Source organism: Rattus norvegicus, chromosome 20 (genome assembly GCF_021556685.1).
Source record: "Rattus norvegicus strain SHRSP/BbbUtx chromosome 20, alternate assembly SHRSP_T2T, whole genome shotgun sequence".
NCBI lineage: Eukaryota > Metazoa > Chordata > Mammalia > Rodentia > Muridae > Rattus > Rattus norvegicus.
In genome coordinates, this window is record NC_141553.1 from 56,357,073 (window position 1) to 56,382,910 (window position 25,838).

The following is a 25,838-nucleotide window of genomic DNA, read 5'->3' on the forward strand; positions in this document are numbered from 1 at the left end:
TTTTGTCATGGAATATCTTGGTTTCTCCATCTATGTTAATTGAGAGTTTTGCTGGATACAGTAACCTGGGCTGGCATTGTGTTCTCTTATGGTCTGTATGACATCAGTCCAGGATCTTCTGGCCTTCATAGTTTCTGGCGAGAAGTCTGGTGTGATTCTGATAGGTCTCCCTTTATATGTTACTTGACTTTTTCCCCTTACTGCTTTTAATATCTTTCTTTATTTTGTGCGTTTGGTGTTTTGACTATTATGTGACGGGAGGTGTTTCTTTTCTGGTCCAATATATTTGGAGTTCCCTAGGCATCTTGTATGCCTATGGGTATCTCTTTTTTTAGGTTAGGGAAGTTTTCTTCTATGATTTTGTTGAAGATATTTACTGGTCCTTGGAGCTGGGAGTCTTCACTCTCTTCTATACCTATTATCCTTAGGTTTGATCTTCTCATTGAGTCCTGGATTTCCTGTATGTTTTGGACCAGTAGCTTTTTCCGCCTTACATTATCTTTGACAGTTGTGTCAATGATTTCTATGGAATCTTCTGCTCCTGAGATTCTCTCTTCCATCTCTTGAATTCTGTTGGTGAGGCTTGTATCTACAGCTCCTTGTCTCTTCTTTTGGTTTTCTATATCCAGGGTTGTTTCCATGTGTTCTTTCTTGATTGCTTCTATTTCCATTTTTAATTCCTTCAACTGTTTGATTGTGTTTTCCTGGAATTCTTTCAGGGATTTCTGCGATTCTTTCAAGGATTTTTGCGATTCCTCTCTGAAGGCTTCTACTCGTTTATTAATGTTTTCCTGTGTTTCCCTAAGGGAGTTCTTCACGTCTTTTCTTGAAGTCCTCCAGCATCATGATCAAATATGATTTTGAAACTAGATCTTGCTTTTCTGGTGTGTTTGGATATTCCATGTTTGTTTTGGTGGGAGAATTGGGCTCTGATGATGGCATGTAGTCTTGGTTTCTGTTGCTTGGGTTCCTGCGCTTGCCTCTCGCCATCAGATTATCTCTAGTGTTACTTTGTTCTGCTATTTCTGACAATGGCTAGACTGTCCTATAAGCCTGTGTGTCAGGAGTGCTGTAGACCTGTTTTCCTCTCTTTCAGTCAGTTATGGGGACAGAGTGTTCTGCTTTCGGGCGTATAGTTTTTCCTCTCTACAGGTCTTCAGCTGTTCCTGTGGGACTGTGTCTTGTGTTCACCAGGCAGCTTTCTTGCAGCAGAAAAGTTGGTCTTACCTGTGGTCCCGAGGCTCAAGTTCGCTCGTGGGGTGCTGCCCACGGGCTCTCTACAGCGGCAGCCACCAGGAAGACCTGTGACGCCCCTTCCGTGAGCTGCAGTGCACCAGGGTTCCAGATGGCCTTTGGTGTTTTCCTCTGGTGTCCGAGATGTGTGCACAGAGAGCAGTCTCTTCTGGTTTCCCAGGCTTGTCTGCCTCTCTGAAGGTTCAGCTCTCCCTCCCACGGGATTTGGGTGCAGAGAACTGTTTATCCGGTCTGTTTCCCTCAGGTTCCGGTTGTGTCTCAGGCAGGGGTCCTGCCGCTCTTGGGCCCTCCCCCACGGGAGCCCAGAGGCCTTATACAGTTTCCTCTTGGGCCAGGGATGTGGGCAGGGGTGGGCAGTGTTGGTGGTCTCTTCCGCTCTGCAGCCTCAGGAGTGCCCACCTGACCAGGCGGTGAGGTCTCTTTCCCACAGGGTCTGGGAGCAGAGAGCTGCTGCAGGCCGGGATCCGCGGGCGTGGGACCTCCGGCAAACACAGGACGTGCCCGGTCCTAGATGATCTCTGCCTCTGTGTGTCCCGATCTCACCAGGCAGCTCTCTTGCAGCAGACAAGTTGGTCTTACCTGTGGTCCCGAGGCTCAAGTTTGCTTGCGGGGTGCTGCCCACGGGCTCTCTGCAGCGGCAGCAACCAGGAAGTCCTGTGCCTTACACTTTCATATTGCTATTCATCACCAAAGAAAGTTAGGAGTGGAACTCAAGCAGGTCAGGAAGCAGGAGCTGATGCAGAGGCCATAGAGTGCTGTTTCTTACTGATTTGCTTTCTCTAGCTTGCTCAGCTTGCTCTCCAGCTTGTGATAGTTGACACACAAAACTAAAGTACACCTGTATTCACCTTAAATTCTTTGTACTCTTTCCTTAGGATCCTGGTGGCTGGTATTATAGGAATGTGCCCCTATGACTAGCCCTCACTCAATAATTTAATAACAAATATTGATTGCTTAACAAATCCTCTTTTATTGGATTCATAGCCTGTGTTAAAGTAGCTTTAGGTGGGTGTTTTTTTTTTTTATTAACTTGAGTATTTCTTATACACATTTCGAGTGTTATTCCCTTTCCCGGTTTCCGGGCAAACATCCCCCTACCCCCCTTCCTTATGGGTGTTCCCCTCCCCACCCTCCCCCCATTGCCGCCCTCCCCCTAACAGTCTAGTTCAATGGGGGTTCAGTCTTAGCAGGACCCAGGGCTTCCCCTTCCACTGGTGCTCTTACTAGGATATTAATTGCTACCTATGAGGTCAGAGTCCAGGGTCAGTCCATGTATAGTCTTTAGGTAGTGGCTTAGTCCCTGGAAGCTCCAGTAGCTTGGCATTGTTGTACATATGGGGTCTCGAGCCCCTTCAAGTTCTTCCAGTTCTTTCTCTGATTCCTTCAACGGGGGTCCTATTCTCAGTTCAGTGGTTTGCTGCTAGCATTCGCCTCTGTATTTGCTGTATTCTGGCTGTGTCTCTCAGGAGCGATCTACATCCGGCGCCTGTCGGCCTGCACTTCTTTGCTTCATCCATCTTGTCTAATTGGGTGGCTGTATATGTATGGGCCACATGTGGGGCACGCTCTGAATAGGTGTTCCTTCAGTCTCTGTTTTAATCTTTGCCTCTCTCTTCCCTGCCAAGGGTATTCTTGTTACCCTTTTAAAGAAGGAGTGAAGCATTCACATTTTGATCATCCGTCTTGAGTTTCATTTGTTCTAGGTATCTAGGGTAATTCAAGCATTTGGGCTAATAGCCACTTATCAGTGAGTGCATACCATGTATGTCTTTCTGTGTTTGGGTTAGCTCACTCAGGATGATATTTTCCAGTTCCAACCATTTGCCCACGAATTTCATAAAGTCATTGTTTTTGATAGCTGAGTAATATTCCATTGTGTAGATGTACCACATATTCTGTATCCATTACTCTGTTGAAGGGCATCTGGGTCCTTTCCAGCTTCTGGCTATTATAAATAAGGCTGCGATGAACATATTGGAGCATGTGTCTTTTTTATATGTTGGGGCATCTTTTGGGTATATGCTCAAGAGAGGTATAGCTGGATCCTCAGGCAGTTCAATGTCCAATTTTCTGAGGAACCTCCAGACTGATTTCCAGAATGGTTGTACCAGTGTGCAACCCCACCAACAATGGAGGAGTGTTCCTCTTTCTCCTCATCCTTGCCAGCATTTGCTGTCACCTGATTTTTTGATCTTATCCATTCTCACTGGTGTGAGGTGAAATCTCAGGGTTGTTTTGATTTGCATTTTCCTTATGACTAAAGATGTTGAACATTTCTTTAGGTGTTTCTCAGTCATTTGGCATTCCTCAGCTGTGAATTCTTTGTTTAGCTCTGAACCCCATTTTTTAATAGGGTTATTTGTTTCCCTGCGGTCTAACTTCTTGAGTTCTTTGTATATTTTGGATATAAGGCCTCTATCTGTTGTAGGATTGGTAAAGATCTTTTGCCAATCTGTTGGTTGCCGATTTGTCCTAACCACAGTGTCCTTTGCCTTACAGAAGCTTTGCAGTTTCATGAGATCCCATTTGTAGATTCTTGATCTTAGAGCATAAGCCATTGGTGTTTTGTTCAGGAAATGTTTTCCAGTGCCCATGTGTTCCAGATGCTTCCCTAGTTTTTCTTCTATTAGTTTGAGTGTGTCTGCTTTGATGTGGAGGTCCTTGATCCACTTGGACTTAAGCTTTGTACAGGGTGATAAGCATGGATCGATCTGCATTCTTCTACATGTTGACCTCCAGTTGAACCAGCACCATTTACTGAAAATGCTATCTTTTTTCCATTGGATGGTTTTGGCTCCTTTGTCAAAAATCAAGTGACCATAGGTGTGTGGGTTCATTTCTGGGTCTTCAATTCTATTCCATTGGTCTATCTGTCTGTCTCTGTACCAATACCATGCAGTTTTTATCACTATTGCTCTGTAATACTGCTTGAGTTCAGGGATAGTGATTGCCCTGAAGCCTTTTATTGTTGAAGATAGTTATAGCTATCCTGGATTTTTTGTTATTCCAGATGAATTTGCAAATTGTTGTCTAACTTTTTGAAGAATTGGATTGGTATTTTGATGGGGATTGCATTGAATCTGTAGATCGCTTTTGGTAAAATGGCCATTTTTACTATATTAATCCTGCCAATCCATGAGCATGGGAGATCTTTCCATCTTCTGAGGTCTTCTTCAATTTCTTTCCTCAGTGTCTTGAAGTTCTTATTGTATAGATCTTTTACTTGCTTGGTTAAAGTCACACCAAGGTACTTCATAATATTTGGGTCTATTATGAAGGGTGTCGTTTCCCTAATTTCTTTCTCGGCTTGTTTGTGTAGAGGAAGGCTACTGATTTATTTGAGTTAATTTTATACCCAGCCACTTTGCTGAAGTTGTTTATCAGCTTTAGTAGTTCTCTGTTGGAACTTTTGGGATCACTTAAATATACTATCATATCATCTGCAAATAGTGATATTTTGACTTCCTCTTTTCCGATCTGTATCCCCTTGACCTCCTTTTGTTGTCTGATTGCTCTGGCTAGAACTTCAAGAACTATATTGAATAAGTAGGGAGATAGTGGGCAGCCTTGTCTAGTCCCTGATTTTAGTGGGATTGTTCAAGTTTCTCTCCATTTAGTTTAATGTTAGCAACTGGTTTGCTGTATATGGCTTTTACTATGTTTAGGTATGGGCCTTGAATTCCTATTCTTTCCAGGACTTTTATCATGAAGGGGTGTTGAATTTTGTCAATTGCTTTCTTAGCATCTAATGAAATGATCATGAGGTTTTGTCCTTTCAGTTTGTTTATTTAATGGATCATGTTGATGGTTTTCCGTATATTAAACCATCCCTGCATGCCTGGGATGAAGCCTACTTGATCATGGTGGATGAATGTTTTGATGTGCTCTTGAATTCGGTTTGCCAGAATTTTATTGAGTATTTTTGTGTCGATATTCATGAGGGAAATTGGTCTGAAGTTCTCTTTCTTTGTTGGGTCTTTGTGTGGTTTAGGTATAAGAGTAATTGTGGCTTCATAGAAGGAATTCGGTAGTGCTCCATCTGTTTCAATTTTGTGGAATAGTTTGGATAATATTGCTATGAGGTCTTCTATGAAGGTTTGATAGAATTCTGCACTAAACCCGTCTGGACCTGGGCTCTTTTTGGTTGGGAGACCTTTAATGACTACTTCTAATTCCTTAGGAGTTATGGGGTTGTTTAACTGGTTTATCTGTTCCTGATTTAACTTCAGTACCTGGTATCTGTCTCGGAAATTGTCCATTTCCTGTTTATTTTCAAGTTTTGTTGAATATAGGCTTTTATTGTAAGATCTGATGTTTTTTGAATTTCCTCTGAATCTGTTGTTATGTCTCCCTTTTCATTTCTGATTTTGTTAATTTGGATACACTCTCTGTGTCCTCTCATTAGTCTGGCTAAGTGTTTATCTATCTTGTTGATTTTCTCAAAGAACCAACTTTTGGTTCTGTTGATTCTTTCTATGGTCCTTTTTGTTTCTACTTGGTTGATTTCAGCTCTGAGTTTGATTATTTCCTGCCTTCTACTCCTCCTGGGTGTATTTGCTTCTTTTTGTTCTAGAGCTTTTAGGTGTGCTGTCAAGCTGCTGACATATGCTCTTTCCTGTTTCTTTCTGCAGGCACTCAGCGCTATGAGTTTTCCTCTTAGCATAGCTTTCATTGTGTCCCATAAGTTTGGGTATGTTGTACCTTCATTTTCATTAAATTCTAAAAAGTCTTTAATTTCTTTCTTTATTTCTTCCTTGACCAGGTTATCATTGAGTAGAGCATTGTTCAATTTCCACGTATATGTGGGCATTCTTCCCTTATTGTTATTGAAGACCAGTTTTAGGCCATGGTGGTCTGATAGCACGCATGGGATTATTTCTATTTTTCTGTACCTGTTGAGGCCCATTTTTTTGACCAATTATATGGTCAATTTTGGAGAAAGTACCATGAGGAGCTGAGAAGAAGGTATATCCTTTTGCTTTAGGATAGAATGTTCTATAAATATCTGTTAAGTCCATTTGGCTCATGTCTTCTCTTAGTCTGTCTACTTCTCTGTTTAATTTCTGTTTCCATGATCTGGCCATTGATGAGAATGGGGTGTTGAAATCTCCTACTATTATTGTGTGAGGTGCAATGTGTGTTTTGAGCTTTAGTAAGGTTTCTTTTACGTATGTAGGTGCCCTTGTATTTGGGGCATAGATATTTAGGATTGAGAGTTCATCTTGGTGGATTTTTCCTTTGATGAATATGAAGTGTCCTTCCTTATCTTTTTTGATGACTTTTAGTTGAAAATTGATTTTATTTGATATTAGGATGGCTACTCCAGCTTGCTTCTTCCGACCATTTGCTTGGAAAGTTGTTTTCCAGCCTTTCACTCTGAGGTAGTGTCTGTCTTTGTCTCTGAGGTGTGTTTCCTGTAGGCAGCAGAATGCAGTGTCCTCGTTGCATATCCAGTTTGCTAATCTATGTCTTTTTATTGGGGACTTGAGGCCATTGATGTTGAGAGATATTAAGGAATAGTGATTATTGCTTCCCGTTATATTCATATTTGGATCTGAGGTTATGTTTGTGTGCTTTTATTCTTTGTTTTGTTGCCAAGACGATTAGTTTCTTGCTTCTTCTAGGGTATCGCTTGCCTCCTTATGTTGGGCTTTACCATTTATTATCCTTTGTAGTGTTGGATTTGTAGAAAGATATTGTGTAAATTTGGTTTTGTCATGGAATATCTTGGTTTCTTCATCTATGTTAATTGAGAGTTTTGCTGGATACAGTAACCTGGGCTGGCATTTGTGTTCTCTTAGGGTCTGTATAACATCAGTCCAGGATCTTCTGGCCTTCATAGTTTCTGGCGAGAAGTCTGGTGTGATTCTGATAGGTCTCCCTTTATATGTTACTTGACCTTTTTCCCTTACTGCTTTTAATATTCTTTCTTTATTTTGTGCATTTGGTGTTTTGACTATTATTTGACGGGTGGTGTTTCTTTTCTTGTCCAATCTATTTGGAGTTCTGTAGGCTTCTTGTATTCCTATGGGTGTCTTTTTCTTTAGGTTAGGGAAGTTTTCTTCTATGATTTTGTTGAAGATATTTACTGGTCCTTTGAGCTGGGAATCTTCACTCTCTTCTATACCTATTATCCTTAGGTTTGATCTCTTCATTGAGTCCTGGATTTCCTGTATGTTTTGGACCAGTAGCTTTTTCCGCTTTACATTATCTTTGACAGTTGTGTTGATGATTTCTATGGAATCTTCTGCTCCTGAGATTCTCTCTTCCATCTCTTGTATTCTGTTGGTGAAGCTCGTATCTACAGCTCCTTGTCTCTTCTTTTGGTTTTCTATATCCAGGGTTGTTTCCATGTGTTCTTTCTTGATTGCTTCTATTTCCATTTTTAATTCCTTCAACTGTTTGATTGTGTTTTCCTGGAATTCTTTCAGGGATTTTTGTGATTCCTCTCTGTAGGCTTCTACTTGTTTATTAATGTTTTCCTGTGTTTCCCTAAGGGAGTTCTTCACGTCTTTCTTGAAGTCCTCCAGCATCATGATCAAATATGATTTTGAAACTTGATCTTGCTTTTCTGGTGTGTTTGGATATTCCATGTTTGTTTTGATGGGAGAATTGGGCTCCGATGATGCCATGTAGTCTTGGTTTCTGTTGCTTGGGTTCCTGCGCTTGCCTCTCGCCATCAGATTATGTCTAGTGTTACTTTGTTCTGCTATTTCTGACAATGGCTAGACTGCCCTATAAGCCTGTGTGTCAGGAGTGATGTAGACCTGTTTTCCTGTTTTCTTTCAGCCAGTTATGGGGACAGAGTGTTCTGCTTTCGGGCGTGTAGTTTTTCCTCTCTACAGGTCTTCAGCTGTTCCTGTGGGCCTGTGTCTTGAGTTCACCCAGCAGGTCACTTGCAGCAGAAAAGTTGGTCTTACCTGTGGTCCCGAGGCTCAAGTTTGCTCGCGGGGTGTTGCCCTCAAGCTCTCTGTGGCGGCAGCAACCAGGAAGATCTGTGCCCCCGTTTCCGGGAGCTTCAGTGCACCAGGGTTCCATATGGTGTTTGGTGTTTTCCTCTGGCATCCGAGATGTGTGCAGACTGCAGTCTCTTCTGGTTTCCCAGGCGTGTCTGCCTCTCTGAAGGTTTAGCTCTCCCTCCCACGGGATTTGGGTGCAGAGAACTGTTTATCTGGTCTGTTCCTTCAGGTTCCGGAGGTGTCTCAGGCACAGGGGTCCTGCTGCTCCTGCGCCCTCCCCCACGGGAACCCAGAGGCCTTATACAGTTTCCTCTTGGGCCAGGGATGTGGGCAGGGGTGGGCAGTGGTTGGCGGTCTCTTCCGCTCTGCAGCCTCAGGAGTGCCCACCTGACCAGGTGGTGAGGTCTCTCTCCCACAGGGTCTGGGAGCAGAGAGCTGCTTTGGGCCGGGATCAGCGGGTGTGGGACTCCCGGTAAACACAGGGAGTGCCCGGTCCTAGAGGAATTCTGCCTCTGTGTGTCCCGAGTTCATCAGGCAGGTCACTTGCAGCAGAAAAGTTGGTCTTACCTGTGGTCCCAAGGCTCAAGTTTGATCGCAGGGTGCTGCCCACGAGCTCTCTTCGGTGGCAGCAACCAGGAAGATCTGCCAGGTGGGTGTGTTTTATGGAAACAATTTACTAAACCTTTTCCCAACTCTAGTTTTAGTGACATCAAGTTGAAACCCTCAAATCATCTATGTTAGCAGAGGCGTTTACATTCTAAACTGAAATAACTAGCACAAAATACAGAGTGACCCATTGTAACCACACCGCCTACAAGTTCCTGCCCTATATTCCTTCATCCCAACCACCCCTCCATGAACCATTTTACCACAAATATTATATCACATTTCTAAAATCATTTTACATACCTCTCATTTCCCAAACCTTAAGTTTCTCAATGATTTAGATTTCATATCCTTAAAGCAATCATATACACTAAGTATTCTACAAATATTTACTAAATGAACCAATGAATGAAACCGTAATCATTTACACAATAACACTTAAGTGTGAGTTACTACTTATCACTATATTACACTTATTAATAGATGGCTTGAACCTGTGTTATTTGGCCTGCTTCTCTAGATGGGAGACCAAGCTTGTAAGTGCTTGAAAAGATGAAAATCAGAGCCCATTCTGACAACAGCTCATATAAAGCTTGGGAAAGATTCAGAGTATAAGTCACAAAGGAAGCAAGGATCCAAGACCAGTTTTAGAATTGTACTCAGTGATAATCAAGCTACTGCATCTAGAGAAAAGACAATTTTTATCAAAATGGGGATAAACAATCATTAAACTGTAATTGATAATCCTTTAAACAGATTAATTTATCCAAGTGTCATCCCCAACATACTGAAATGCTACCCTGAGGATGCACATGAAATCTACATGCAGTAGAATCAGGTCGTAAAAAATCAGCATTAAAATCACCCACCATATTCTTTTTCTTATTTAGTGAAGTAGAAATAAAAGCTTGTTATATTTCTTGATTAGGAATTTTGATTAAAAAAATGAGTAACACAGCATTTGCGAGGTTATAATATAAATATGTACACCCAAAGCAGACAGGTCTATCTACTTAAACCCCAAAACTGTATTCATCTGTTTACAATATATTTTAATGGTAGAAAGACATTTTAGGTTGAAATGCATTTAAAAGCAGTATTATATACTGGTAATCGTAAACGCCCAATCAATCTTTTATAATAAATTGACTATAGAAAATGTACATTGAATAGTAAATACATTGAATTTTAATTTGAGAAGGCGTGAACTCACCTAAAAGACAAACTTCTGGCATTTCAATAAAGTTCAAGTGAGGTGGAAATGCCCACACTAAATGCAGGCACATCATCGCATGGGCTGAGGCCCCACCCTGAATGGAAAGGAGGACAGGAGCTGGGCACTGGCTTTCATCTGCTGCTTCTTAACTTCACCTACATTGTAACCAGCTGCTTCCAGTTTTTTACACTAACTACCTTGCCATGACTGACAGCACATGGAACTATGAGCCAAAGTAAACCTTCCCTTCCTTGAGTTGCTTCGTCACGTATTCTGTCACAGAAAAAAAAAGAAACATTATATTATATGTATTGTATATGATATATAATTTATATATTATATAACCACTCCAATCTTAAATATTTTTAAGTCTGCTAAAAAACTCTCTGACTTCCGAAAAAGTTAAGTTTATTTACTTTGCTGTACAAGCAACCTTGAAATTTTTCTTGCTTTCAACACTCAAAGTTTTTATTATCCAAAAAACAAAAGGTCCATTTCTGTTTTCCCTTGCCTCTCTGTCAATCTTATTCTCTTTTCCCAGCTTAATTATTCTACACAAAGCACACAAGTGGAATCAAACAGTGTTTGCCTTTTTGTACCTAGCTTATTCTCTTAGCATCATTTCATTAAGCATCATCCGTGTGGTAACCCGTGACAAAATTCCTGTTTAAGGCTGAGCGACAATCTGCTGTGCATGCATATGGTACCATTTACACACTCACACCTCCGTGCACACTCAAGTTGTTTCCATCATGTGTGCATTGTGAATCATGCTATTATGAATATGGATGTGCTCAAAGAATTCCAGGATTTTTTTTTCCTTAAGGGTTGTGAATGACAACTATATTGGAATGGAACAAAACTATAAACCAATAAATTAAACATTATGCTCTTGACAATAGACTAACAAAAGTTTTGTTATAAAGTAAAAACAGTCAATTTAGCAGTTTTTGTCAAGTTCAGCATAAAACGCCCTGTGCTTGCCAAATGCATAATTAGTAGGAATTTGGAAAATGAAAATAATGTGGTTCAATTTTACATATACTATATATGTAAATGCTTTAAATGCTGCTGAATTTATTAAATAATTAAAATTAAACGTACAAAACCAATGACTAAATTGTTTAGTGTAATACAAGGACATTTTTGTTGTTTTTCATTGTAATAAAAAATCCCACAAAATAAATGGTGTGGATTACTAATAATTATCATTGTAAGTACTCTGTGAACTATGTGTAAAATAGAGGTAAGGGTTCTAACAAACTATATATGCTGGATGAGAAAAACAACCTAGACAGATGGCTATTTCTACAGCTATATTTTAGCAGATGGTTAATACGAAGCTTGAAAAACTAAAATGAATTTCTTAGCATCTTAATATACCGTGCGATCTCATTTACCTGCTCAATGAATCTACGTCTTTCTATAATATACATTGCTTAAAACTTGGCTGTAAGAGCCAAGACCATAGATAACTCTAACAACAGAAAGCAAAAAGAACCATAAAAAGTGACCCCAACCATCCCTTGCCTGATTTGCTCTTAAGTCTTGACACAAAAGTGCAATAATAAGCCAATAGTGTAACCTTCTGGCAAGTTCTGCTAGGTTATTCTCCCCCTACCAAGCACATGCAATGGAGGAAGCTGATAAAGGCAGGATTAATGTTAATTCTTCTGATCTATAAATCCAGACACTAACAATCTGTAAGAGTAATGACCTATTCAATAAAGTAAGCATCCTCCCTAGGCCATCTCTAATGTTTAGCAGAAAATTACAAAACTAAGTATTGTAGTCCAGAAAGAACACAAGCTTTAAATTTTAATTATCTACAGTCCAAATATTTTAGTTATCCGTGCATAAAGACCTAATTATTTTATTGTTATTAATGAAACAAACAAGGATTTCACAAAAATTAATTATATTCTACAGTTAAATAAATGTCTAGCAGATATAAAGAGGATTACTCGCTGAAAAAAGATAGCAAAAGTTGTGGAGATAAATCATCTGTTAAATACACTCAGTTTCTTCCCACTATTTCCAGAAGTTGCCTTCTAGTGGACACTGAACTCCTATTGGAATTTGAAGATTGGGTTCTGGTGATGATCTGGTCACAGCATTCTCAGTAATTAAAATACCACTTGCATTTGCCTTTGTGCCATTCCACGCTGTACTGCTGATTTTAATCAGGACTGAAAACCGATTCTTTCATTTGTCCTTTCTCTTACGTAGCACATCATCATTTTGTTATTTTTCTTCCCCATTCCCATTTGATTAAAAATAGCCTCCTTTCTCATAGAAAATAACATGATTACAGTTTCCCCTACTCCTTCCAACTTGTCCAGATCCTTATCTATCTTTCAGAAAAGAACAGGCTTCTAAATGAAAATAAGAAAGGATAAAATAGAATAATGCAAGACAAACTCCATTATATCAAAATTAAACAAGGCGGGCCAACAGAGGTAAATAAAGAGCCCAAAGGAGGCACCAGAATTAGAGACCCACGTTTTCACACACTTGGGAGTACCGGAGAATACTAAAAGGAAAGCCATAAAACTTATGCAGAGGACCTGGTGCAGACGCCCTAACAGGTAGTTTTGGAATGCTTCTGCTTTATCACAATCTGCAGAGCCCGCCTCCCTTGACAGTTTTCCATTCTCTCACATCGGATGGCTTTTTGCAACCTATAAGGTACTCAGCACAGAGCAAGTGTCCCCAAAGCTGGGTGATGCAGCTTGGAGTTTGCTTTCAGTCTCACAAAAGTGCCAGTTAGTACTCTTGGGGTGGTTTGAATATGCTTGGTCCAGGGAATGGAGCTATTAGGAGGTGTGGCCTGGCTGAAGTAGGTGTGGTCTTGTTAGAGGAAGTGTCTCACTGGGAGGGTGGGCTTTGAAGATCCGCTCCGTAGAGAGGAGACCCTCCTTTTGTCTGCCTGCAGAAGAGCCATTCTTCTACTGGTTACCTTCGAAACAGAATGTAAAACTCTCAGCATCTCCAGCTCCTTGCCTTTGTTTGCCTCTATGTTGCCATGCTTCCTGCCATGATGGTAAAGGACTAAACCTCTGAAACTGTAGGCCGGCCCCCAATTCAATGTTCGCATTTTGAAGAGTTGTCTTGGTCATGGTGTCTCTTCACAGAAATGGAAACCCTAACTAAGACATACGCTTTTGAAAACGTTGTTTGTGGGATGCCTTTATAGATCAAAGGTTGGGTTTCTTCGTTTTTGTTTGTTTGTGGCTGTGCAATGGTATTGATTTATTAATGTTTCTCTTATGGCAAGCAACTCTAGAGCTTAAAGACAAAGGAAGCTTAGACTATATTCATATTTTTCCTGTAAGGCACATACCAGCCAACTTGTGCTTTCGAACAATAGACAGCAAACTCATCACACCAGGCAAGGAAACGATTTAAAAAAATGAAAACCCTGAAGAAAGTGTAAAACTGTGGGAAGTAGGGCACTAGCAAGATCTGAGAAGAGAACTGTGTACATGAAGAAAGCTAGGGAAGACGATGTCACATTCCTTTACCAAAAACGTGTATGATGGGAAGCAGACTAATTTTTACCGTCTTGTACAGTTACATAAATGACTATAAAGGACAGAATATTACTTTTGAATTGCAAATATACATTCTTAAATAAACAGAAATTCTGAGCTAGGCTTTAAGGCATAAGGCTGAAAGAACTGCGTTGGTGTTACGGGTTTCAGAACTCCATAGATTCAGGACTCGTCAGGATTGACTTCCATGTAGCTCTCACTCACTGCAGGGTCAACCCATAAGCAGCTGTTTCTTAATGCCACATGGAATTAAGTTGGACACAAAGTAGAATGTCAAAACCGTACAAGTAACTGATTTTCATTTCAAATCACGATAAAGGCATAGCGGGCTGCTTTTTTTTCACTTAGAGTTAGACCAAAAAAAAAAATTTAAATCTTTACAACTGAAGAAGTTAAATGACATACGAGGTTGATCGTAAATCATGGACCTGTAAGTGAACTTGGATTTTTCTGCTTTTAGTTTTCACTATAAGAGGTCATTAGAGTCTCATCCAAAATTATGGCTCAGCCAGACCTGTGAAAATTCCCAACCCCAGGCTCCACTGATCCCTAGGGCAAGGCCACTGGAGTCTAGCTATAGAGCCCAGATTAAGTATAAATCCAAGGAACCTGAGCACTGTGGCGTTTCATCTCTCTGACGGCAGGAAAAAGCTGCACTTGCCCTTTCTCTCTTCATGTAACTGTTCACCAGAGATTTAGAAAAGTAAGAAGTTCCAGGAGAACTGATATTTAAAATGAGCTTATGATGAAAAATCAACATAAAGTAAACTCAATTTATGTAAAAATTTTTATTTTTGTAGTTTCAATGTATGTATGCACCCATGAAGTGATTATTAGAATCAAGGCCATAAGTATATGACCTTTAGAATTCATAACCCTTCCTTCCAACCCGGTCTTACCTGTCTCGTTATCTCCTGTTTACATGTTTGTATGATCTGATTTTTGTCACTATTAATTCATTTTATCTTTTGCAATTTTATCTGAATGGAATAGATAACCTGGAATGAGGGTGCTCGGTATTTTTTATAGAACAGGTATTTGAGATTCATCATTGCAGTGGCATATGTTAAGAGCTCAATTCCCTTTATGGTTGATAACAATTAATTTGTGTGTGCTGTGCTTAGTACAACTGTTAGTTTGTTGACTTATTGACAAACATTTGTGTTGTGTCCTCGTGGGGGCTACTGAAAATAAAGTGGCTGAGGACAATTATGTAAAGTTTTGCAAGAATAGTACTGCTTCACAGATTTCCCTTTCTTGAATAGTCAAGGCTTCTGGAACAAAGTGCTCTGGTCCTGCAGTTAAGGTGTGAGTTTGCAACCCAGAAGACAGAAAGCTGATTGAGAAAATTGTCTCCTTTTACATTTACATCGGCAGAATGTGGAGACTTTCATTTCTTTGCATTCTGTTACTTGGTATTTCCCAAGTCTCTCCACTTTAACTACTCCAGGAAGTATGTAGTGTGCTGTGGCTTCAATTTGCATATTCCGAATGGATAACAACACTTAATGTCTTTTAATGTATTTGCCATGTGTAAATCTTCATTTGTGTGTGACTGTTCAATTTTGTTGTCTTGCTTGATTTAAAATTTCATTTTATGTGTATTGATGTTTTGGCTACATGCATACAGGTGCACCACATGCTAATCTGGTGCCTGGTGTAGCCAGCAAAGAACACAGAATGGCCTCTGTCCCAGTGCTGCAGTCGCATGTGTTTGTTAGCCACCAAGTGGGTACTGTGAATGAAACTCCGGTCCTCCAAACATGAGCACACATAACTCCTGTCACTGGGTGAAAAGAAAGTATCTGAAACAATTACTGCTGGGAAAGTCAGATGTCCACATGCAGAAGAAAGAAATTAGTTCTGTATCTATCATCTTGCACAAAAACTAACTCCAAAGGGGTAACTTTTAACTTTGCTTTTTCCCATTGGAGTGTTTGTTTGTTTGTTTGTTTGTTTGTTTGTTTTTTGTTTTTTATTTAAGGTCCTTCACATTTCAATCTGAATTTTGGAATCAATTTATCAGTGGCCAGGGAGACAATCTTCTTGGGTCTTAATTTGGATCTCATTATATTTAAAGGTCAATGTATGGATCAATGACACTATGAATTGCCTGAATCACTGACATGTTATGTGGCTACATGAATTTAGGAAGTTAGTTTCTTTCTACAATGTGGTATAATCTGTAAGTAGGCAAAAATGCTTTGTGTTGTATAGATTCATTTTCCTTGCTATTACATTGTTTTTCAATTTCAGTTTTAATTATTCATCACCAGCATGTAGAAATACAATCAGTGGTGGTATATCAATTATTCCATAGCCTCATTTTGTTCACTATGGCCTATCTTTCTTCCTTACTTACTTCCTTTTTTATATTTTTCCTTTCTTTCATTCTTTCTTTTTCTTCCTCTTCCTCTTCCTCCTCCTCTTCATCTTCTTCTTTGTCATGTGCTTCAGATCCACCATGTCTAAAGGAGACATCCTATTCTCTCCATCTTCTTTCTCCTTCTCCCTACTTCTCTTTCCTTCTTCTTCTTCTTCCTCTTTTTCTCTACCTATGACCCACAGCCTGGTAATCAAAGCTGCATTTATCTCTATTCTTCCCAGACTGTATTACCACAGAATTGATGAAGTCAAGTGGCTACTATGTTGAAAGTTATCTATAACATATATAATGTATAATATATATATATATATGAAGAGAGAGATATTTATGACACAAATATATTATCTAGTGTTTTAATGGCAGATTATTTAAATATTGGTAGCTCATCTTTAAATAAATGCATTTAAAATTAAACATTAGGTATTCAGAGATGACCTCAGAGATTCAAGGCCTCTTCAATAGCTTAAGTCTTATATTTTGTTGAAAAGTAGTTATATATTTGACCAGAAATGCTATCTCTCATGCAAATATAAAATGAACAAACAGATCAATATTGTTACTTGAAAGATTGTAAAACCAGGTTTTAGGCTAACTATCTAAATATGAACAGCAAACAAGGTAATTCCTGAGTGGCAGGGAAAAGGTGGGCAGTAATATTCACATTAGAGAATTTCAGAGCAAATTATACTTAACATAATCATGTACATAATTATGAAATAATTTTTTCAGATATTGAACATTAAGCCATAATCAGCCTTTAAATTTGGAAGATGAAGAGTCTTGTAATAGTCCCAGTCTACTGTCTTCGCAGATTTTTCAGGCTGGGCTGAGGAAGAGGAAGACAAAAGTGTAGTGTAGCTGACCACAAAAGATTGAGTTTGTAAGGGAGACTATTGTGCTCTTTGGATTAAAAATGCCATCCTATTTCACTTAAAATAAAGGTGTGAGTGTTGACCTTCAGCTCTGGGGCCTTTAGGTCATTGTGAGGCTCACTCTTTAAGTAGCCCCAGGACTCATGGCTCTTTATTCAACTCCTCCATACTTCTTGCTGCAGGCCTGAAGGAGAAAAGCTAAGTAAGCTTGGAATTTTCTCTTTTTCTTTTCACAGACATTTGTCACCATAATAGAGAACTTATCGATAAAACGGTGTAAGAGGGAAAGAGGGCACTTACTGAGGAGGTGAAGAGAGGTTGATGTTTAGTGAAGGTAGTGCGAAGAATCAGGTGAAGAAGCAGAAGCCAACAGAATCAAATGTCAATATAGGAAAGTTAGATCAACAGTTTGATTCTGAGCACCCAAGTTTTTGGGAGGGAACTCATTTAAGACTCGTCCAAGGCTTCACCACCAGATGAACAAAAAAATGAAATAAAAAGGAAAGGAAAGAACATGACTTCTCTGAGGTATGGTGGAGGAGAGAGTTCATTATAGATATGTGGGAGAGCATAGCCAGAGTAGAGATGACCAGACTGAACTGGTCCATGTGGGGAGGTGGGGAGGGGGAGGGGAAAGGAATAAGGGAGAGGGGAAACTAGTTGCAGCAGCCAGGAAGGCAAAGGTACAAAAGAGCAGGGTATGCCAGCTATGCTCTGTAATAGGTAGGGACTGATTGCTTCTGGGAGAGTCTAGAGGCCATGTCCACTTTGATATATTAAATAGACACCTATAGATACCTCAGCTGTTTGTCCCAGGTTTGAAACTTAACATATTGTGTGTGTGTATGTGTGTGTGTGTGTGTGTGTGTGTGCACGCGCGCGCACGCCTGTGTATGTGTGTATTGTACATTATTTGACATCATGAAATTTACCCATTCATTCTTCATTTTTCATTAACTAGCAAATAAGCTTGTATATGTTTATCTGTTGGGGTTGGTCTGGAACTGTGTAGTCAAATGCTAAATTCTGAACCCCAAGATCTGGTAACCCTGGACAGAGTAAATTCTCTCATTTTTTGTAAACCTTGTTTCCAATATTGGTTAAACAAAAGTGGCTATAGCCCTCCTACCCTCACCTCCAAGAGACTCAAACAGGAAGTACTTGGGGAGCATAGCTGGGGAATTAACAGTTTAGCATATAGAAAAATTGATTAGGGGTAATTTGCCCAGCAATTCTGTTAAAGCTGATTAAATAAATCCTTAGAGCTTTGCCTTGATTATTGGGGCACTGGCCAGGTCATATTAAGAACTATAAAGTTATTTAATAACTTTTAAAGCAATGTTTATCATATGAAAATGATACAAATCTCAAATATACATACATACTGCAAAATTTGATCTGTTTAACATACATATTAACTTACCATTGTTGTTATTAAGTCATGGACTTCACACATAGAGTTTTGTTGGAAAAGAATATATCATCTTTAGCCGTAATTACCAGAGGGTATATTAGATTACTTGAATTTATTTCTCATAATTTTAGGTTCTCTTTTTTCTTTTTTTTTTTTTTCGGAGCTGGGAACCAAACCCAGGGCCTTGCGCTCGCTAGGCAAGCGCTCTACCGCTTGAGCTAAATCCCCAACCCCAATTTTATGTTCTTTTAACAAGTTTTTCCAGCCTATCAGCCTTCCAGCCTCTCCAATTTTCTGCTTTTATTGAATCAGTGGTTTCAGACTCCACTGTTATCACTGAGGTTATAAAACATGTGCCTTCTGCGTGCTGACATATTTTACTAAGCATAATACCCAGAACCATACACATTCACCACAAAGGTGAATGATTCTTCTCATGTAAACAGTATTCCATCCTGAATATCTACCAAATTCCTTCATATTGCTCATTCTTTAAGTTGACATGTGAGGCCAACAAACAGTTCAGTTAGAATTGCTAAGCTTATACCAATTAAGCAATACTTTCCCAAGGAATCTACTCAATGTTCAGAGATTATGAGGTTTTCCAATCTGGAAATATATATATATAATATATATTAATATATATTAATTTTTCAAGGTGGTTCCCTACCCAAGCAGATTCCTAGGGTATATGTACTGATTTGTTGGCCAAATACCTGAAAAAAACACTTCTCAGAATTAGGAGCTTCCTTCTGTTCATGCCCCTAGCATGTCTACTTCTTTTTGCTGGGAACCCTGAGTGCCCTGACCTCCTCTGTGCCACCTCCTCAAAGGCAGGCTCCTCTGGACTCCATATGTGTTCCTCAGCCTACGCTTCAGCCTGAAAGCTGTCACAAAGTGGCATCCTGAACCAGCAGACAGGCTTATCTCATGTTTCCTGCCACTCAGGAATTATCTTGTTTGCTCTTCCTATTTAGATAGTTAGCCTGATACCTGGTTTTAGAATCTTTCAAGTAACTATATTGATCTGTTTCTCTTGTTTTACACTTGCATGAGAGATTGGATTCCTGGTCAAATACATAAACTACTTTGCAGCAAAATATAAAATTTAAGCCATTGAAGAGGCCTGAATCTCTGAGGTCATCTCTGAATACCTAATATTTAATTTTAAATGCACTTATTTAAAGATGGGCTACCAACATTTTAATAATCTGCCATTAGGGATTATAGATAACTTTCAAATCAGTAGTCACTCAACCCCATTGATTCTACGGTAAATTTAATATAAACAAGAAATTGTTAAGTTTTAAACCTGGGAAAAATATCTGAGGTTCCTATTTAATAAATTAAAGTGGGCATGGCTTCCAGGTTCTCCCAGTACCCTTAGTCCCTCCCTGTTGCAGATATATAACTGCCATACCTGTAGGCTTAGATTTGTTTTAAAACCTACTTTTAATAAGGGTTCTTAAATGTTTTAACATCCCTTCTAGCCCACCACCCACCAGAGGTAGTAGAAAGGGAAGGCTAATAGAACAAAGGAGGATTGGGACCTGTGTAGGAATAGTTCTTTGGAGAAAATCTAATCTGTGCTGTCAGGATATCAGCAGCTTAGTTCACATGAATTAGTAGTGGCAGCTTGTTCACTCACAAACATCATTCATGAATCAGTAACAACAGAATGATCCAGAAGAAACCACAAGGCTCTCTCAATTGACCACAGTCTGTGAAATGGCAAGAAGTATTTTGGTGCATTTCTCTCTATAAAGTCATGACAAACAATGACCAATAAAGATTGGTAAGACATACCAATATCACACAGCATAGTCAGCAAAGACCAGCTTCAGCAAAGCCCAACAATGACCATAAAAGAATGCCAAGTCATACTAATACTATTCAGCCTCGTCCACTATCTGTTAGGCTATATTCATATCCTTTCCAAATATCACATATTCTCACAAGCATCCTCTGTAATAAAACATCATATGCCCTTTTCTACGGCTGCCTCCAGAAATACACCATGTGTCTGTTCTTAGCAAAACATCTTACCATGTGTCTGCTTCAGCAAAAACATACTATAACATTTTGGGCCACCCACAATGTGAACATCTTCCTTTTGTGCCCTTCTGGGCCACAATAAGTGGGCAATACATTTATGAAGACATGTAGAGAAATTTAATACAGCAACATGTGCTTTGCCAAGGGACCAAACACCTTTGATCCATCTGGCTAGAATACAGACATGCCCTTAGTACGACTCATATATATTATACATATATATAGTAAATCATATAAATATATATATTATTTATTTATTTATTTTTCTTTTTTATTGGATATTTTATTTATTTAAATTTCAAATGCTATCCCCCTTCTCAGTTTCCCATCCACAAACGCTCTATCCCATCCCCCACCCCCCTGCTTCTATGAGGATGCTCCCATACCCACCCACCCACTCCTACCTCACTGCCCTGGAATTCCCCTACACTGGGTAATGTAGCCTTAACAGGTCCAAGGGCCTCTCCTCCCACTGATGCTGGACAATGCGATCCTTGCTACATATGTATCTGGAGTCATGGGTCCCTCCATGTGTACTCATTTGTTGGTGGTTTAGTCCTTGGGAGCTCTGGAGGGTCTGGCTAGTTGATATTATTGTTCTTCCTAAGGGGTTGCAAACCCCTGAAGCTCCTTCAGTGCTTTCCTTAACTCCTCCATAGAGGTCCTTGTGCTTAGTCCAAAGGTTGGCTTCGAGCATCCACATCTGTATTTGTCAGTCTCTGGCAGAGTCTCTCAGAAGACAGCTGTATCAGGCTCCTGGGTTTGGTGTCTGCATATGGGATTGATGCCCAGGTGGAGTAGTGTCTGGATGGCCTTTATGGTAAAATTAGTTTATAGAAGGAAATAGCCATGTTGGAAAGCGACTTCTAATTGGAAGGCAGACAAATTGATGAATCAAAGAAAGATTTGACAGAGTGAGTCAGAGAGAGGATATATGCAACTTCCAAGAGTACAGCACAGAAAAGAAGTTATTCAAGAGCAAGGCAGTGAAAGACAGTCAGTTTTTTTCTGTCCATTGAGTCAAGTGAAGTCAGTCAGTGAGTAAGGAGTCATTGCAGTGAGTGCAGTATAGAGGAGTTGAGTTGATTCCTGAGGTTATGCAGTTCAGTGTGGGCCAGCAGATGTAGTCGAAGCCAGAAAATTAGAACAAATTGCCAGAGTTAGTTTGAAGCCAAGCAGAGCAATTCATAAAGAAGTTGAGAGAAGCCAGATTCAATCAGTGGGCTTAAAGAGGAGTTTGAGCCAGAATAGCTGAGTTGAACCAGCCATCCAGAGTTCAGAAAGAACTAAAAAGGATGAGCCTATGTAGCAGTTAGCCTCTGAGACAGCAGTTACATCAAGAAAATAAAGGTTATTGTTACAAATCCACTTGTACCTCTCCAGATGTCTGTCCTTAACCACTTGTTTCTATACTTCTATGAACTAAAGGCTACTAAGGAGCTCCTTGCTTTGATTAACTTTATTCGGAAAAACCACACTTGTGTGCCTGGAAGCTTCCTCTCACCATACCTGCCTCCAACACATGGAAATCACATCTCCCTTGTGATTTCTGACATTTCACTCTGACAAGTCTCTCAGTTCATTGGGGATACTCTGATTAAAATTCCTGTTACTGTGACACTTACTTGGTCATAACTACTGTCTGGATTTTCCTAGAACTTTCTTAACCTTTCACTACAAGGTTTTTACATGTTCCTAGGTGTGTGACCCTTTCCGTGCCCCCTCCCGTTGGAGCTATTTGGTATGCCTTTCCTTGTACTCTCCTGGCTCATAAGTTGCTAGTTTCCTTGCCTTCCCCTAGGAACTCCTAAGCCCTATAGCTTCTCTATGCCTTAATGGCTTTTGTAATATTAGAACCTTCCTCTGGTGTAGTCCCTACTTGTTCAACTTTGCCCTTATGGGACTACATTGTTCTCTGTTTCTTAGCTGCCTAACTCTCCCTAAGGCAGAGATCTTTTTGTGACCCTTCCTCATTTCCTCCTTGGATTCAATTCCTTTCTTGAACTCAGAGAATTTCTTAAACCCTCTGTGTCTTACTGAAAATCACTTGGCCTCAGTATAGTTTGCTGATCAAAGTCAGCACACTTGAGTTCCAGATTTTCTCAGCTTTTAACCACACAACCAAATAACCTCTTATCTCTAAGATTCTACAACTTTCCACTCTTAAATCTTCTATCTCTATGATTTCTCTGTGCTCTGATCTCAAGACTTCTGGGTAAACAGTCTTCATCATGGGATTCATAAATGCATTAGGTATGATTAAAAAATGTGTAAAATATGTAACAATTCCTCTTAAAACTTATAGCAGAAGCTTATAGTTAAAACCTATACATAGGAATTTTAATTGCTAATCTTATCGATGTGATTCAACTCTGGCTTAGAGTATACTATATATGTAATTTGTATTCAACTCTTGTTTTAAAGATAGATCTAGTGGGAAAACATGCTTCAAACAGCAACCAAGTGACTTGCTTTCATCAAAGCTCATGATGATTTCTTTGAAGGATAAACATAACAGAGATAAAACTGAAAATCTTGATATTATAAAGGATATTAACCATTAAACATTACTAAGACATAAAAGTTAAAAATCACCTCATAAATGATCAAATTCTTTAGTGTTTAGAACTATACTTGTGGTCAGGTCAAGTACTAATGTAATTTATTATAGCGATAAGCTTTATTTAGCCTCTTGTATATGCTTTTACAGTTAAGCCTAAAATAAGTAACTAGAAAGCAAGCATTTAAATAGATATATTTAAAAGATTGATGGTCCTCAAACTCTTCGGATATCTGTTGAGTATGACGTTTAAAATGTTAAAAAAAATCCCATAATAGAGAGAAGTACCAGCTCCTGGCAGTACCCCTCAGATCTCTTCCAAAGAAGATGATGGGGCACTGAAGAACCCTACCTAGTGTTTGCTTTAAATGTGGCAAAGCCAGTCCTTGAAAAGCTGCCCTTTACTTCACTGCCACCAGGACCCTGTCCAAACTGTGGACAAGGAGGATATTGGTGAGTTGATTGCTAGATAGCCAGGTCAGTCTTCTGCCTCCAGAGAAAAGTCTGTCAGATCTTCTGGGCCTGGTGGCCAAAAATTGACTCTGCCCTGAAACCTCTGCCCCTAACTACTGTGAAGGAACCTAGGGGTGATCACCCAGGTAGCTGGCAGGTTTCTGTCATTGTTAATAGATTTAGCTGCTGCTTGGTCTGTACTCCTGCTTACTCTGGTGAAATGTTAGGTCTCTGATGAGATTGATGACTGCCAGGCTCCTGATAGGTGTGCAAGTTTTAATGTCAACTTATCAGTGAGTACATAGCATGTGTGTTATTTTGTAATTGGGTCACCTCACTCAGGATGATATTTTCTAGTTCCATCCATTTGCCTATCAATTTCATGAATCCATTGTTTTTGATAGCTGAGTAGTACTCCATTGTGTAAATTTTAACAGCAGCAACCAAGGCTTCTGCTTCCTCCTCACTTCTCTTATTTAAAATCAGGCCTCAAGCCTCAGTTTTCTAGGACTCTGGCTTAGAAAGAAAGTTTAACTTGCTATATGACTCTAAGGAGAGAGAAGCTCATAAAACAGGTTTCAAAGTAATTTTCTACTATCCCTTTATTTAAAGTAACTTACTTTAGGGGCTGGGGATTTAGCTCAGTGGTAGAGCGCTTACCTAGGAAGCGCAAGGCCCTGGGTTCGGTCCCCAGCTCCAAAAAAAAAAAAAAAAAAAAAAAAAAAAAAAAAAAAAAAAAAAAAAAAGTAACTTACTTTATAATGTCTCTGACCCTGGCTATGCTCCCATACATGTCTACAATAAACTTTCTCCTCTATCATACTTAGGAACAATCATATCCTTTCCTCTCTCTTTCTTTCTTTCTTTCTTTCTTTCTCTCTTTCTCTCTTTCTTTTCTTTTTTTTTAATTTAGGAACATTTCAAAAAATATCTTGAAAAATAAAATTATATGTTGGAGCCATCTAAAGCAAATGAATAAAATAACAAAACAAAGTACTGATTGCTTGGTCAATTGACATTCTGACTCATTGTTTGAGAATATTTACATAGAGAGTGGAAAAGTTAAGAACTTTTCTAGAGTATCAGATGAAGTTTTAGTTGAAATGGAAGTAGAGATAAATGAGAACTATCCAGTCATGATGAAGATGGCAAAAACCATACAGGTTGCATTGATGTAGCCATTGGGACGGAAAGGATTACTCAATTTAACTTGATGAGCTGCATTATAATTTTCTCTAAGCAACCATTCTCTTGGGAAAATATTATCAGATGAGTAGAAAGCTCAAACATAGCTACTGTAAATACCCCGATGCATGTAAATGTAGCCATTCATACTCAGGTAATTATAACAGTCTGCAATTATGAGTACCTTGTCAGAAGTAAGCCAGGTGCAAATTAAAAGCATCCAATGTGGTGACCTCCAGCTAGTACTGCCTTGTAGGCATTCCATTGTTCTGTAAACTAGGCAAATAAAAAAGAAAAACCTTTAGATCACAGAATTTTTGATGAAAAAAATTCTTAGTCCAGTACTTCTTCAAGGTGTGAAATAATTTCATTCCATGTTGAACAGCTGGAGTTAGAAAAGAAAAGGACCCTAATATAAGCTGCATGATTACCACTTACTTGTAAAAACAGTGTTTTAAATAGCACACTTCAGTTCTATTTTAATGGTGATTCTACTTTGAAAGTAAGTGTAGACGTGGTCTTTGAAGAAACAGGTAATGGACACTATAAAAATCTTGCTGATTTTCTTCAGAGAAATCTGTTTGTCTCCAAGTAATTTAAAAGTGTATGAAAAGGGAGAAATGAGTACTTTACTTCACAATGGGTTTGTATTTATACATTCTAATCTTTAGCATAAAATAAGCTACAGAGGTATTTATAAGCTACAGAGGTATTAAAAACAGACACACTGAGAAGTTAAAAGGTTTTAAAGATGTTGCAAACATTAGGCATTGGTCAAAGATAACCCTGAGGCTACCAGTATTATTTTTTTGTACCAAGAGGATTTTATTAATAAAAGAATATTTTATTTACAGTCTTAGAAAGAGAGCATTAATAATATTGAAATAAACTTAGCTAGGCTGAGTTATTATAAAGCTCAAATTTTTCAGTGGCTTGAGAGCAAGACAAATGAGTAGACATGCAACAAATTTGAATATGACTTCCAGTTTTATTATCAAATAATTTAAGTAAGTTCCCTTTATTTATCTCCCCTCAATTTGTACAGTGAATTTCTAATAGCCACTGGGGCTTGGATTCATCTTCTCTTCTGCCACAACCACTTTTCGTTTTCACATTAGCACCTTTAGGATCTCTCTGAAGGCAGTTTAGTTGAGAGACAGCTGTTCCATCCAGGAGATAGTGTCTTCCAAGCCACAATGATTGATATACTGTATGTAGGCTTTAATGGTATACAACTAACTTTGAAATGTTTCACTTAAAACAGTAAAACAAGGCTCAGGGAGACTTCAGTGGGAAACATCTTGCTGTGAAATTATGAGGACCA